A 16503-nucleotide genomic window follows, 5' to 3' on the forward strand; every position below is an offset into this window, starting at 1 on the left:
GATTTCTAGTGGTTCTGCATCTTACGCAGGATCACCTTACTAAGGTGCTAACTAATGGGACCACTATTGGAACCAATTCACATTCGTTAATAAACCTCCTATCATTCTCCGACACCGCCTCCTCCGCCTCCACCAGAGGACGTGCAAATGGAACCGCTGGAGCAACCGCAGCCGCCACCAGAACCACCAAAGAGGAAACGTGGAGTGCGCATGTGTGTGCGTATAGGACCATGGTCAAGCCCACTACCACCACTGCCACAAACTTACCCTTCTATTCCTGAGGACCCACAAATGGGTGGACCCTCAAATACCGCACCAATGGTTGACCTGACTTCTGCAACGTTTTTTCAATGAGCTGGTGAGATGTTTCGATGGACTTCCTGCAAAACACTACTTGGCTTTAATTTTTTGGTACTCTCGGTTTCTTCTTCAAAGGCTTAATAATAATATCAGAAACAAATACAGAAGAATGAGTGCCATTTTTAATCTTTATGTGTTTCTATCTTGCCCATTTCAACCTAGCTTTAATCTTTCCCCTCTCGGCCTAGCGTGACTTATACATGAATCAGAAAGTGGCCACTTAATAATGAAGAATAATAAGATCGCTATGCTTCTGCTGTGTTGTGAAGGAAAGTCTCCACTAGCCCTACCACCTAACAACTGAGACACACCACTCATAAAAAAACACCTACGACATGGTTGACCCATTTTCAATTTTCACCATGGTTGACCAGCTGGACATAAAATTTGGCCTGGCAATCTTTATTAACCCAAACCAGGGGAAAACAGGTTGAAACAGGCATATATTTTTTGTCTTTGTGTTGAAATGGGCGGGTACTTATTACTACAGAATCGGTTGGAATGGGTGCTGAATGACTGAAGCAGTGATCTCGTGGTTGGCGGACTTGCCATTTCTAATGATGGGGGTGGTGGTGGTGTTGTGGTCCGGTTTTGTAGAGGTGGTGGTGTTGTGGTCCAGTTATGTGGGAAAAAAATGTAGGGTGGTTTTGTTGCTTGGAGTTGGGTGGACGGCCAGGGCTGCAACAATAGGGGGTTAGGGTGCTTGGAGTTGAGTGGTTACCGGAGGCGTGCGGTGGGATGGGTTTTGTTGGGAAGACATACTGTAGGTGGGGAATAGGGGTGGGGGTGGGTGGATGAGTTTGGTTTTTATATTTTAAGAGACTGGTGGGGCCCAATAAAATGATTTAATTAGATCTTTTTAAAGTGATAAATATTTTTTTATGAACAAGGGTATTGTAGTCATTTCACACCCCTCTAATACCAAAAATTAACCCCCATCCACGTCAGGGACTATCCGGGAATGAAATTATAAAAGTTATGAACTATAACTGTAATTTTAGAAAGCTAGAGACTAAATGTTAAAAATGGACAAAAAAAACAGGGACTATCTAAGCATTTTTCTCAATTGTAAATAACCAATCTATCTATCTATCTATCTATACTTTCTATAAAAGGAGAAATCTCAATAACATAAGAAAAGCTGATGTGTCAGCAGGAGAGCATGTCCAACAAGGCTTTTCTTATCTCATTATTACATCATAAAGCCTAATATTAAAAGAGTTTAAATTCAAACTTGGCCCACATCCACCTTTTCAAAGGTCTGCCTTATACTCAAAGGTCTGCCCTGATCGTTTATATTAAAGTACTGATGTTAATTGAAAATTCAAAAAACCTCTTCTCACATTCAAAATTCAAAATTCAAAATTCTGGCTCCACATTCAAAATTCAAAATTCAAACCATATATATTCTAATTCTAATCCTATAAATAAGATATAATTATCTGGCTCCACATTCAAATCTCTCTCGCTCATATCTACATATGAATTTGGCTCCACATTCAAATTTCAATTTATCTCTCTACTTTATATTTGCGATCATATCTCTCTTACTCAAATGCATAGCTCTCATGATTGAGCCGATTAATCTTCAGATATAGTTCTTTGTTCCAGTATCATTGTTCCAACATCGTTGTTTCATGGTAGCTCTGTTTCACACACTCGCCTTTGACCTTGGCTTTGTGGGTTATTTTAGGTTCGTGGATTCTTTTAAACTGTTGATTATGTTAATAATATTTATTTTAAGGTGTTGATATATTTCAGCTTTTTTTTTTCGAGCGAGCAGTGGAAAGTTCTTCTGCACTGTTTTTTAGGTCTGAAGTGCAGAAAGTGGAGTACTTCTTTATGATAAATGAAGAACTTAATGGCAATTATGAGAATCTGTTTTTTTTCTAATTTTATTTTTGTTCTTTAACATTTTACTAGGATTATGATATCCTTCTTTTACATGAGGATAGGGCTACTGTTCAAGAGCTGAAGAGGTGTTTTAGTGATGTCTTTCTGCACTTCGGAATTCAAAAACAGTGCAGAAGCTTTTCATCACGTTTTACTACCATTATATCCTTTTTTTACATCAGAGTTGAAGAAATATACAAGTTAAAAATGTCATCATATCCTTCTGTAGGTTCTTATGATTTAAAGTATTGCTTTTTCAAGGAAGTTGAGGATAAAGTATATGAGGATAGGACTACTGTTCAAGAGCTGAAGATTATTAAATTTCGTTTTTCAATTCTTAATGTAATTGTTGATCTTTGTAGAGCATTCTATTTTTACTGATTTGAGCATCAACAGTTGTTAGTGTTGATATCTGCTATTGTAAATGTTGAGTTGCTATTGTTGCCAGCATCTGTTTAGCAAAAGATTTATCCACTGTTTAAAGGTATTGTCTATTCTCATAATTCCTGTTTTTTGTAACGACTCTTGAGTTGCTACTGTTGGCGACATCTGTTATTCTCATTAGCGGTTTCTAAAGGATTGTCAACCATCAATCCAATAGAAGTTCTAAACATTCTTAAAAAATAGGTATTTTGAAAAAATTTGACAAAAAATCTTTTAAATTCTGTTGAAAACAGCTGTTTGGCAAAAGATTCATCCACTGTTTAAATGTATTGTCTCATCTCATAAAATGCTGCTTTTTGTAACGACTGTTGAGTTGCTACTGGTGCGAACATCTTTTATTCCCAATAGCAGTTTCCAAAGAATTGTCAATGATTAACTTTATAGAAGTTCTGAACATCTGTAATTGCTCAACGTCTTTAAATGAAGATGTTTTTACCGCTGTTGATTTACCACTGCTCAACAGTGCTGAACAGCTGTTATTGGTCAACTGTTATTGCTCAAATTGCTACTGGTGCGAACATCTGTTATCCCAACAATAGTTTCCAAAGAATTGTCAATGATTAACACAATAGAATTTTGAACATCTGTTATTGCTCAACGTCTTTAAATGAAGACCTTTTTACCGCTGTTGATTTACCACTGCTCAACAGTGCTGAACAACTTTTATTGGTCAACTGTTATTGCTCAAATTGCTACTGGTGTGAACATCTGTTATTCCCAACAGCAGTTTCCAAAGAATTGTCAATGATTAACACAATAGAATTCTGAACATCTGTTATTGCTCAACGTCTTTAAATGACGAGGTTTTTTACTGCTGTTGATTTACCACTGCTCAACAGTTCTGAACATCTGTTATTGCTCAACTGTTGAGTTACCATTGTTTACCATGTAGATTATTGTTGGTTTTTAAATGAAGATATTTTTTTTTTATATTTCTTTATGGCAGAGGTTTAAAATTTGTCCTTTCAGTTTCTTGATATTTAATTTTATAGTTTTCACATGAAAATTTATTTTTTAAATGTTTTGCATTAAATGGTTGCTGATATTTAATATCAATTTATTTGTTTATATTAAAAATCTGTTGAAAGGACTGCTAATTTACTATTGTTGTATAAGATCTATTGTTGCCCAACAGTGGTTTCCAAATATTGCTGAAGGGTATTGTCTGTTCTCTTAACATATTGTTGGCCAACAGTGGTTTTCGCAACAACTGTCAACCATTATCAGAGCAGAGGTTGTGACGTGGACAGATGTTAGCCATCAGATCTTTCTAACTTCTGACACTTCAGCATTCACCTTTTCACTTTATAAACCGTTGTTTCATCCCCAAACAGAGGTTTTGCTTTCGTCTGGTGTCACACCCCAATATTTCATGTATTACTGGTGGGCCCGATGGGGAATATCGTGACGTAGTGAACACGGGGGCGTGGCGAAAGTACAGCAGGCGCATTAATTGTAATTGCGAATTACAATTAATGAAGAGAGAGAGTGTCAGACAGGCACGGGGCCGTGTCCAGCGGACACGGGGCCGTGCCCAGCCTTCTGTTCAGCCTATAAATAGGAGTGCTTGGTTTCATTGCAACTCATCCCTTGGCACACCACCTCTCTAAAACTTCATCCACCACCCACCACCATGACAACACCATCATCCACCACCATCATCCATTGTCCATCATAGAGTGTGTGAGTCGTCTCGGGATCCAAGATTGATCGTAAGAGTTCTTGACAATCAAGGCCATGTTTGCCTAAGTCTCTTACATCACTTGGTGAAGACAAGTGTTTAGTATAATACTTCTTATTTTCAATCTTTTGCACTTTTTATTTGGTTTTGTATTAATGACTTTAATAACTAGTTGTTTATGTTGAAGGTGATCTTTCCTTATCGTTTGTCCGTGGTGTCTTGGCATTATTTTACTGTCTATATAAAATAAAAGATTTTCACCATTCATATCTCCACGGTCTATATGGAGGTATGTTGGCTACCTGGTCGGGGGTTAAGGGAACGGTTTGGTAAGGGTCTTGCCCTTGTTCAGCGTTTAGAGGTCCTGCAAGGGACCTGGGTCAAATTTAGTAGGATCTCCTTCAATGCCCATAGGTATTGGATGGCGGGGATCCAAACCCTTTGACCCCCTCATAAGTTAACTACTATTAATACTATAACCCGGCTATTTAGGACTGTATCCCTGCTGACTCATACTACTTAGTCGAGGGTAACGTCACCTCCAAAAGAGGGGCCTACCATAATTTGCATTAATAACTTAATTCATTATCTTTAAATAATCCGACCCTTTAGGATTGTATCCTTGCTGACTCAACCTACTGGGTTGAGGGTAACGTCGCCTTCAAAAGAGGGGCCTACTACAATAACTAAGATAATCTCTTAAACAAGTGCAAAAGTGCGAAAATAATCAAAGGTTATACTAATACACGAGTCGGATCCAAGTGATTCATGTTGTCTATCTGTTTTTATTTTTATTTTATTTTTCAGCATTTAGTTAGTTTTCATTTTCTTAGTTTAAAAACCTTTTCTAACTTTTTGATTTGATTAGACGTTGAGGATAAACCGGTACTAAAAGCTCTTGTGTCCTTGGACGACCTCGGTATCTTACCAACACTATACTACGTCCACGATGGGTGCACTTGCCCATATGTGTGTTTAGTGTTAGTGAATATCGTGTTTTATAAATTTAAAACTTGGCTAAAAGTGTAAAAAGGGCTTAAATATACATCTAAAATATATACACACTAGCACGCATCAAGTTTTTGGCGCCGTTGCCAGGGACACAAGAATTTTAAGAAAGTTAGGAATCAACGGCCTAATCATATTTTTATTTTTCTTTTTTATTTTTTAGGATTTTCTTAGTTTTTCAGCTTTTGCAGAGCTCCGCACGGGCCGTGCCTGGTCGGACACGGGCCGTGCCCAGCGTTGTTACTGGCAGTTTTTAGTTTTCCAAGTTACAGAAGGCTGACCACGGGGCCATGTCGGTGCAACACGGGGCCGTGTCCAACTCTCCAGTAACTGGGATCTGGAAAACAATCACTGTAACTCCGATCATGGGCCGTGTTCACTGAGCACGGGGCCGTGGTGAACCTTCTGACCAGCATTCTTTTTTTGTTTTTATTGCAGGACTTGGTACCAGGCGCCACCCCTACGTAGTGTATGAGCTCCAATTCTAATAAGGACATAAAAGAACCTCTAGAAGAACCCGAACGCTTTCTCAGAAAAAGACTAAAAGCCAAAAACCAAGAGAAGGTTTCGGGAAATCCACTTCCAATGGCGGATCAACGTACTCTCATGGATTATCTACGACCCACCGTAGGTAACCTCGGCGCCTCTATCAATGCACCAAATGTTGAAGCCAATAACTTCGAACTTCGGCCGCATTTGATACAAATGCTCTAAAACTCCGCAACCTTCCATGGGCTTGCGGACGAGGATCCCCATCTGCATATTACTAATTTCCTAGAAATATGTGATACCTTTCGGATCAATGGAGCATCAAATGACGCCATCCGCCTTCGAATGTTTCCTTTCTCACTAAAAGACCGAGCAAAAGCTTGGCTTAACTTCCTCCCAGCTGGATCGGTAAACACCTGGGATGAACTAGCCCAAAAATTTCTATATAAGTATTTCCCTCCCGCTAAAACGACTAAATTAATGACTGAAATTAATACGTATTCACAAGAGGACGGGGAATCCTTATATGAAACTTGGGAAAGGTTCAAGGAGCTATTGCGAAAGTGTCCACATCACGGCCTTGCGATATGGCAACATGTATCCACTTTCTATAATGGGTTGTTGCCATACACAAGGCAGACACTTGACTCTAGCTCCGGGGGACTTTTAGGTAATCGCCGCACGCATGAAATATATAACCAAATTGAGGAAATTGCTCAAACTAATTTCCAGTGGCACACTCCCCGAGGCAATAAATCTATTGCCCCGGGCGCCCATAAGGTTGATGAAAACACTTCTTTACAAGCCCAAATCGAGGCCCTTTCTTCAAAAATAAAAAAATTGGAAATGACAAAAACGGTCTCGGTTATGGCTTGTAAAGGGTGTGGTGGGCCACATGAAAATTGGAGTTGTATGAAAGAAATGGACGAGCAACAAGAGTCGGTAAGCTACATTGACAATAGACCTAGGCCGTCAGGTCCTCCAACGGGCACTTACAACCAAGGATGGCGGAATCATCCTAACCTTGGTTGGAGAGAACCCGACAATAGTAGTAACCAACAAAACCAACGAACAAACTTTCAACAACCAAGAAATGAGTCACAAAATTTCACTCAACAACAAGGTGGACGAGAAAGGCTTGAAGATACTGTATCTCGCCTCATCTCCGACACTGAAAAGAAAAAAACTCGGAAAGATTTCTACAATTAGAATCAAATTTTAGAAATCAACAAGCTAGTATTCAAAACATAGAAAAACAATTAAGTCAACTAGCCCAAAATTTTTCCGAGAGACCACCAGGCGCATTACCAAGTAATACCGAAACAAACCCAAAAGCGCAAGTTCATCTCATCACATTACGAAACCGCACCGCGGGGCCTGCGGAAGCGCCACCGCCGACAGAGGAGACTATACCGCCGCCTCTGCAAGAAAAGGACTCCCCTCCATCATCAGAACCTACCAAAGCTCCTCGAGTTCCGTACCCCGGTAGGTTAATTCGTCAAAAGACCAATGAGCAATTCGCAGAATTTGAAAGTCTACTAAAACAATTGCATGTCAACATTCCTTTTATTGATGTCCTAACCCAAATGCCTAAATATTCTAAGTTCATGAGGGACTTCCTCACTCATAAAAGGAAAATTAAAACGTTGCAATTAGTTAACTTAGGCGAAGAATGCTCCGCCCTCGTACTCAACAAACTCCCCTAAAAGAAAATCGATCCCGGAAGCTTCACAATTCCTTGCTCTATCGGGGACTCCCCCGTTCGTAATGCTCTAGCCGACCTTGGGGCTAGCATTAACCTCATGCCCTCATCAATGTTCAAAAGACTCGACCTAGGAACAACGAGTCCTACAAAAATGAGCATACAACTTGCTGATCGGTCCGTCAAATTCCCACAAGGTGTCATCGAAAATGTCCTAGTAAAGGTAAACAAATTTGTCTACCCGGCCGACTTTGTTATACTTGATATGGAAGAAGACACCGAAGTCCCCCTCATACTAGGGAGACTATTTCTAGCCACCGCACAAGCAATGGTAGACATGAATAATGGAACGCTCACCTTAAGGTACGGAGATGATGAAGTAACGTTCGGGGTTGGGAAGAGAATAGAGGACGATGATCCGGTCAACTACATGAAGGTTATTGATTCGAGTTTGGATGCTGCTCTCCGACGGTGCAACATGAGATGCAAAACATCCCACTCATAAATTATATAACCTCACTTTGGGTCTAGCCAAGGACCCTTATAAACGTGGCGCACCACGGAGGCATTCCGCGGAACTATCCTTAGCTTAGTTTAATCTTTTAGTTTTAATTTGCAGAAATAAAACACACTCATAGTGATAAAGGATGATAAGGGAAATGAGAAACATGGCCCCATGCACAAGAACAAGGCCACTCGTCGACAATTTCTCTGTTACAGTAGGTTCAACACGGGCCGTGCCCAGCCAACACGGCCCCATGCTGAACCCCCTGCAGAAAAATGCCCAGTTCAGGTAACTGGACACGGGTCGTGTTCACCAGACACGCCCCCGTGTCCAGGCTTCTGTTCCTTTTTCTTAATTATTGTTACTGGCACCTGAACACGGGGCCGTGTGCGGTCCCCACGGGGCCGTGTCCAGGCTGCTAGTAACATAAATTTTTGCTTTTAAACACCATGTTACACATTCAATCAACCTAAAAATTTATTTTTGGGACACATTGAGGACAATGGGTAATTTAAATGTGGGGGGATGCTAAAACCTTGAAATTTTGCAAGTCCTAATAACAAGCCTTACACAAAACTCTATTGGAACCGCTAATCACCCCAAATTTTTTCAAAAAAAAAAAATAAATAAAATTTTTTTACTTGTCTAAAGTTTAAGTTGGGAATTCTAAGATTAATAAGGTTATATTTTTGCAAGTTTACAACCGATAGCGTCGTGATAAAAAGAACTAACATAAGAAAATTATGAAACGGCATGACAAGCTTAGTTGAAATTCGATTATATATACTTGATCACATAAAAAAAACCATTCCCACAAATAGTGAGTTTTGAGCCTTTATTGAGCATACAAATACACATCTTTAGACTAAATGCTCATTTTTCGTTTGTTGTGTGAATAGCCGCTTGGTTCTTACGACTCTAGAACTTGCCACGGCGATTCATTCCGGGTCCTTACCAACTTAAACCCAAGTAAGTAAATGATGAAGGCATTAGGACTAACCCTTTTTCTTTCAAAACCATTATTTTTATTTTTCTTTTCACCTACCCAAAAACTCCCCCTAGTTAACCCCTTTTGAGCCTAAACCTTTCATTTCTTTACCCTAAAACCCTTTTACCCACCAAAACCCTTTTTATTTTTACCCTTTATTTTAGTAACAAGCTCGGTTTTCGTGTGACTAAAAAAAATGATGAAGTTAGAAATAAACAAACAAAGCTCTTAAAACAAAAAGCTTGTTTGAAGAAATACTTCATTAACAAAAAAGTCACTAAAACAAAATGTTTTACGAAAACCGACGCTTTTTACGCTTTTCGCCCTTTTCTACTAACCACTAACCCAACTACCCACCTTTAGCCCAAGCCTTTACCCAAAAAGTCCTCTTGATATTTACAAAGGTAACAAGTTAAAAAGGAGGAGGATTGATTGCTTGGCAAGCCTATGGTAGGAATAAGTTCCACGCCGCTCTCGAGTGATTCACCAAAAATACACCTTCGGCCGAGTGTGAGTGATTTCTCCCATGAGGTATGTGAACTTGTATATAAATGGAATTTTAAAAAGGCATGCTATGCCCAAATAAGTAATTTATCCTATGAAAAGTTCTAAATAAATCATAACGAATAGGATTGTAAATAAATAAAAATAATACAAAAAGATCTTGGATTCCCGACACTCTATGACAAGCCAAAACCTTCTCTTCTACCCATTCCATTTGGGAGTGTAAGCCACGTATTAAAGAGTTTTGCTTGAGGACAAGCAAAAATTCAAGTATAGGGGTATTTGATGTGTGTAAAATGCAACATATAAATTACATCAAATGAGGCATAAAACTAACCCTTTTTAAGTACTAATGTTGGAAAAAGAGTGTTTTTGTCTTTCTTTTGTATTTTCAGGATTAAATGAGCTCAAATTCACAAAAGAAGCAAAAAGACAGCTAAATCCAACATAAATACAAGAAAAGGAACATAAGTGGATTGCCCGACCCCTCAACAGCATCCTCCCAAGCAAAATAGAGAAGGCAGAAGACTGAACACGCCCCGTGCTCAGCCAGCACGGGGCCGTGCCCAAGAAGCAGCAGAAAAGACAAACCTATAGAAGCTTCTATTGCCCACCACGGGGCCGTGCCCAGTGAACATGTGGGCGTGACGAAAGTACAGCAGGCACATTAATTGTAATTGCGAATTACAATTAATGAAGAGAGAGAGTGTCAGACAGGCACGGGGCCGTGTCCAGCAGACACGGGGCCGTGCCCAGCCTTCTGTTCAGCCTATAAATATGAGTGCTTGGTTTCATTGCAACTCATCCTTTGGCACACCACCTCTCTAACACTTCATCCACCACCCACCACCATCACAACACCATCATCCACCACCATCATCTATTGTCCATCATAGAGTGTGTGAGTCGTCTCGGGATCCAAGATTGATCGTAAGAGTTCTTGACAATCAAGGCCATGTTTGCCTAAGTCTCTTACATCACTTGGTGAAGACAAGTGTTTAGTATAATACTTTTTATTTTCAATCTTTTGCACTTTTATTTGGTTTTGTATTAATGACTTTAATAACTAGTTGCTTATGTTGAAGGTGATCTTTCCTTATCGTTTGTCCGTGGTGTCTTGGCATTATTTTACTGTCTATATAAAATAAAAGATTTTCACCATTCATATCTCCACGGTCTATATGGAGGTATGTTGGCTACCTGGTCGGGGGTTAAGGGAACGGTTTGGTAAGGGTCTTGCCCTTGTTCAGCGTTTAGAGGTCCTGCAAGGGACCTGGGTCAAATTTAGTAGGATCTCCTTCAATGCCCATAGGTATTGGATGGCGGGGATCCAAACTCTTTGACCCCCTCAAAAGTTAACTACTATTAATACTATAACCCGGCTATTTAGGACTGTATCCCTGCTGACTCAGACTACTTAGTTGAGGGTAACGTCACCTCCAAAAGAGGGGCCTACCATAATTTGCATTAATAACTTAATTCATTATCTTTCAATAATCCGACCCTTTAGGATTGTATCCTTGTTGACTCAAGCTACTGGGTTGAGGGTAACGTCGCCTTCAAAAGAGGGGCCTACTACAATAACTAAGATAATCTCTTAAACAAGTGCAAAAGTGCGAAAATAATCAAAGGTTATACTAATACACGAGTCGGATCCAAGTGATTCATGTTGTCTATCTGTTTTTATTTTTATTTTATTTTTCAGCATTTAGTTAGTTTTCATTTTCTTAGTTTAAAAACCTTTTCTAACTTTTTGATTTGATTAGACGTTGAGGATAAACCGGTACCAAAAGCTCTTGTGTCCTTGGATGACCTCGGTATCTTACCAACACTATACTACGTCCACGATGGGTGCACTTGCCCATATGGGTGTTTAGTGTTAGTGAATATCGTGTTTTATAAATTTAAAACTTGGCTAAAAGTGTAAAAAGGGCTTAAATATACATCTAAAATATATACACATTAGCACGCATCATGGCCATTAATAACTTAAATGAGCCGAGGATATCCAGGACACGGTCGTTAACCCCCAAATGTTTATGTTATCAAACAATACAGATTAAAACGGGTTATGCAGATTTATTAAATCGCAATCCGACAAAATAATCCCATACCCGACCAAGCGGTATTAATATACCGTATCCCAAGCCCGTATAGGGAAAATAAGTTAAAAGTATTTACCTGGTGATAGCAGTAATATTCCTAAGGTTCTTGAAAGGCACTTTTTACCAGAAGCTATTAATCTGTATAGAAGGTTTAATTAGCCTATAAGGATGCTAACGGGTCTTTAATTAGTCAAGGACTTAGACCGGCTAGCTAGAAGGAAACCTTACGGTTCTAAACGCTAGATTAAGGGGAGACCGGAATACAATGTGATTTAGACCCGACAAGCTTGGATACTTGTATAATATGGGTAAACTAAATACATTCTGGACAGTGAGAATCAATTGATAAGGTTAAGCCCGTTTCGGTTATTTTAGATAAACTAGTCACGTAGACCGATCCGAACGCGTAATTGAGTAACGGGTAACCAAATAAGTTATATACAGGTCCTAATCATTATTATGCTTAAAATATGCTAATATATCAGTAATATATTAACATATAAGCCCAAAAAGCATTTTAAACCAAAATAAGTCCCATAAGGGCATTTTGGTAATTTTAATGCCCATAAAAGAGTTTATTTTTAAAACTAAGTTCCATGTCTAAATAAATTAGTAAAAACATGTATTTTAATAGGTTACATCAGTAGGATGCTCAACATATGAGAAATATACCTTTTATAACCAACTATGCACCGTAGGGGCATTTTGGTAAATTTACATAAGCTTTTAAGGTCAAAATAGACTTCTGAGTTTAAAACTTTAGCTTACTGTAATATTACATATATTAGTTTAAAACATCAGTAGGTAATGGGTTTTATAAGCCAAATATAGTTTTGACCCATACTAGGCGCTAAAAACGCTTAAAAGTCGATTTAAAGGGGTATTTGGGTTAAAATAGGAAATCTAAGTTTTTTATTAGTTTACAATGTTCAAAATATTCTATTTATCATATAGAATCAGTAGCAAAAGGTTTGTCATTGAAAAGTTATGTAAAACTCATTTTATGTATGAAAAGGGTAAAACCGACAATAACCGAAATTAGGCTATAATCCTATGTTATGCTCAGCCTAAAAATAAATAAAAATCTTTAAAAATCCCAAAATATTATTTAGCATCAGTAAGTAAAACTTTTGGTATCAACAATCGGGTTTAGATAGGCCTTATGCTAATTACGCCTTTTAATTACTAAAAAGTTTCTTAATTACGCTATTGAGCATAACTCCTATTCTAGACCTCAAACTGATGTCAAATTTTCGGGACATGTCTAAATATCAGTAACAAAGGTTTTAGTCCATTCACATTGCTAAAAATCTCGGTTTTATACAAAAAGGGCGTTTTAGGCATTCTTAAGCATAATCACGATCAAATGCATATAATTCAAACTATTAGGCACCATGCAATATAACTCCAGAGGGTTATACTATTATGTAATGTGGTCCTAATGGAAGCTTAAAACGTGGAAGAATTAAGCTTGAATGGATTAGAATTGAAAGTCAAAGCAAAAGTCAAGCTTTTGTGACTTTCGGTTATAAACTGCCCTTAGACTATTATTAATTGTCGGATTAGACTGATAAAACATGATTAAATATTAATTACCAAGTCATTAGAAAGTTAAAATATAATTTAGAACCTCTGGTTTATTAATTTTAATCAAATTTGCAATTTCAGTCCGGTTTGACTTTTTGTCAAACTACTTTGACCCGACAATTAACTGGTCAAACGAGATAATTAGGAGACACCCTTCTAAGGGTTAATCACCTATACTAATGTGGTTCTATAACCACTTTTAATTTGATCAGTGGTTAAGCCACATGTAATTAAAATGAAAGTCAAACTGAATTTATAATAAGTTTGACTTTATAGTAATTAAGCTAAATTAAATAACTAAACAAGCTTACTTAAGGTCCTAGGAATCTTTTCTACACTTGAGAGTCTTCTCCTTGTCCTTAGAAAGCTCCAGGTGATGTTGATTAGCAAAAGTTGCAAGTGAAGTAAGAAAGCTCTAGTTCAAAGTCCTTTATATACTTGTTCACAAACTCTTGGATCAATCTCAGCTCTTATGGAAGGCCCTAGGATCACCCCAGGTGTCCTAGTGGTTTATTTTTACCGTCCAGTGATCCATGGTTTCGAAACAAGTCACCTAGAGTCGGTTAAATGGCAAGAACATACATCTGTCCAAAATTTTGCCTTGCAACAGGCTTACGGACCGTAAGCCAAAAGTCTTGTGGTCCGTATCCGGCTCTTACGAACCGTAAGTCAAGACGCATGCGGTCCGTAACCGAACTTAATTTGCATCGCCCAGTTACCTCTTTACGGACCGTAAGCCTAGGGCCATACGGTCCGTTACCGATGACCAGAGGACAAAAATTCTCAAATTTTCATATACTTCACCATGCATTTCAATTGTCCGAATCTTGAGTCATAACTCAGTGTAATAGTCCAAATGCTCAGCTCTGAATGCTCTAATAACCATGCCATGCATACATGTCCCTTTGGAGTATTCAAGAGTTGGCATCACATGAAGAAATTGTCGGTATTACACATGAGTTTCAAATTCTTGAATTTGGGGTATGGACAATCACTAATAGCCGAGGTTTAACTTCCCTAATAGCCATTTATCAATGTGTCTAATATAATCCATAAAGCCTTCCGGGAATGATCAAAAAGGTCACTCAGAGGTAAACTTAACATGTTGACACGTTTTATTCCCGTAGCCTTATCATTTTTTTTCATGTATATACACAGATGGCTTTTTATATTCAACTAATCTTTCGATTAAGAATATATTATCCTCATAGTGTCAATCAGAGGCTCAAGTTTGGCATGTTGACATTTTAAGTCCTTCGCGAGATTTAAGGTTCATGACACGTGTCTATATATAACTTGGACACGTTTTTACATGGTGTTACATCCTCACCCCCTTAAAAGAAATCTCGACCCCGAGATTTACTGGAACAAATGAGGGTACTTCTGTTTCATAGTGGACTCGACTTCCCACGTATATTCGGAACCTCTACGAGCGTCCCATTTAACCTTTACTATAGGTACATACTTTCTTCGGAGCTTTTTGACTTGTCGATCTTCAATTGATTTAGGTTTCTCAATGAACCTTAAGCTTTTATCAACTTGTACATCTTTATGAGACATAGCTAGCGATTCATCAGCTAAGCATTTCTTGAGATTACAAACGTGGAACATTATGAATTCCACTCAGCTCCTCTGGCAATCTTAGCTTATAAGCTACATTGCTGACACATTCGATGATCTCGAATGGTCCGGTATATCTAGGGCTCAGCTTGCCCTTTTTACCAAAGCGCATCACACCTTTCCAGGGTGACACTTTCAATAAAACTTTATCGCCTACTTCAAACTTTAGAGGTTTTCGCCTCTTGTCAGCATAGCTTTTCTGCCTATCTCTGGCAGCTTTTAGGCGTTCACGAATCTGGACAATCTTGTCCGTAGTCTCAAGGACTATATCAGGTCCTGATATCTGAGCTTCTCCTACTTCTGCCCAACAGACAGGCGTTCTGCATTTCCTACCATATAATGCCTCAAAAGGTGCAACCTGAATGCTGGTATGATAACTATTGTTATAGGAGAACTCGATCAATGGCAGGTGGTCATCCCAACTACCACCCAAATCAATAACACATGCACGAAGCATGTCTTCCAAGGTTTGAATGGTACGCTCACTCTGACCGTCAGTCTGAGGATGGTAAGCAGTACTAAAATTCAAACGAGTGCCCAAAGATTGTTGGAAACTTTTCCAAAAATGAGAGGTGTATCTAGTATCTCTATTCGAGATAATAGCTACCGGTACACCATGAAGAGCTACGATCTTATCAACGTACAACTGGGCTAACTTATCAGAGCTGTGAGTCTCCTTGATGGGCAAGAAATGTGCTGATTTGGTCAGTCTATCAACAATAACCCATATAGTGTCGTTTCCGTGCCTCGTTCTAGGTAACTTGGTTATAAAATCCATGGTTACCATTTCCCATTTCCATGTAGGGAGTTCTGGCTGTTGTAGAAGACCTGATCGCTTTTGATGTTCAGCTTTAATCTGAGCACACGTCAGGCACTTAGCTACATGGGTGGCAATAGATTTCTTCAAACCTATCCACCAGTAATTAGCCTTCAAATCTTGATACATCTTGTCACCTCCAGGGTGAACCGAATACTTAGAGTTGTGAGCCTCCTGAAGGATCACATCTCGAAGTCCTCCTTGAATAGGAACCCAAATTCTTCCATTGATTCTGAGGATTCCATCCTTCCCAGGTGTTAACTGTTCAGTAGTTACACCTAGTTTTTCATTTGGAAGATTAACTTCAAAACAGCATCTTTTTGTGCAGCTAATAGTCTTTCATTCAGACTATCCTTCAACTCAATACTCTTGGCATTGATCCTAATTGGTTTAACTCTTTCCTTTCGGCTTAGAGCGTCAGCAACCACATTCGCCTTACCCGGATGGTAGCGAATTTCTCAATCATAATCATTCAGAGTTTCCATCCAACGGCGTTGTCTCATATTAAGCTCTTTTTGGTTGAACAGATGTTGGAGACTTTTGTGGTCCGAGTAGATTACACATTTTGTTCCATACAAATAGTTTCTCCACAACTTTAGTGCGAATACAATGGCACCCAATTCCAAATCATGGGTGGTGTAATTCTTTTCATGCACCTTTAGCTGTCGCGATGCATAGGCAATTACATTGCCCCGCTGCATAAGTACACACCCCATGCCGGTGTGTGATGCATCGCATTATAAAACAAATTCTTCAATTCCTTCTGGTAAGGATAACACCGGAGCATTGCTCAATCTTTG

At 38.9% G+C, this 16503-nt stretch overlaps 1 non-coding gene across 1 annotated transcript; it reads right to left on the bottom strand.

The window, feature by feature from the left end:
• Positions 1-6349: 6349 nt before the first annotated feature.
• On the bottom strand, positions 6350-6456 carry LOC118484510. Its single transcript, XR_004873620.1, has one exon. It is a non-coding gene; the product is annotated as a small nucleolar RNA R71 (small nucleolar RNA).
• Positions 6457-16503: the final 10047 nt, after the last annotated feature.

Source organism: Helianthus annuus, chromosome 11 (assembly GCF_002127325.2).
Source record: "Helianthus annuus cultivar XRQ/B chromosome 11, HanXRQr2.0-SUNRISE, whole genome shotgun sequence".
Classification (NCBI taxonomy): domain Eukaryota; kingdom Viridiplantae; phylum Streptophyta; class Magnoliopsida; order Asterales; family Asteraceae; genus Helianthus; species Helianthus annuus.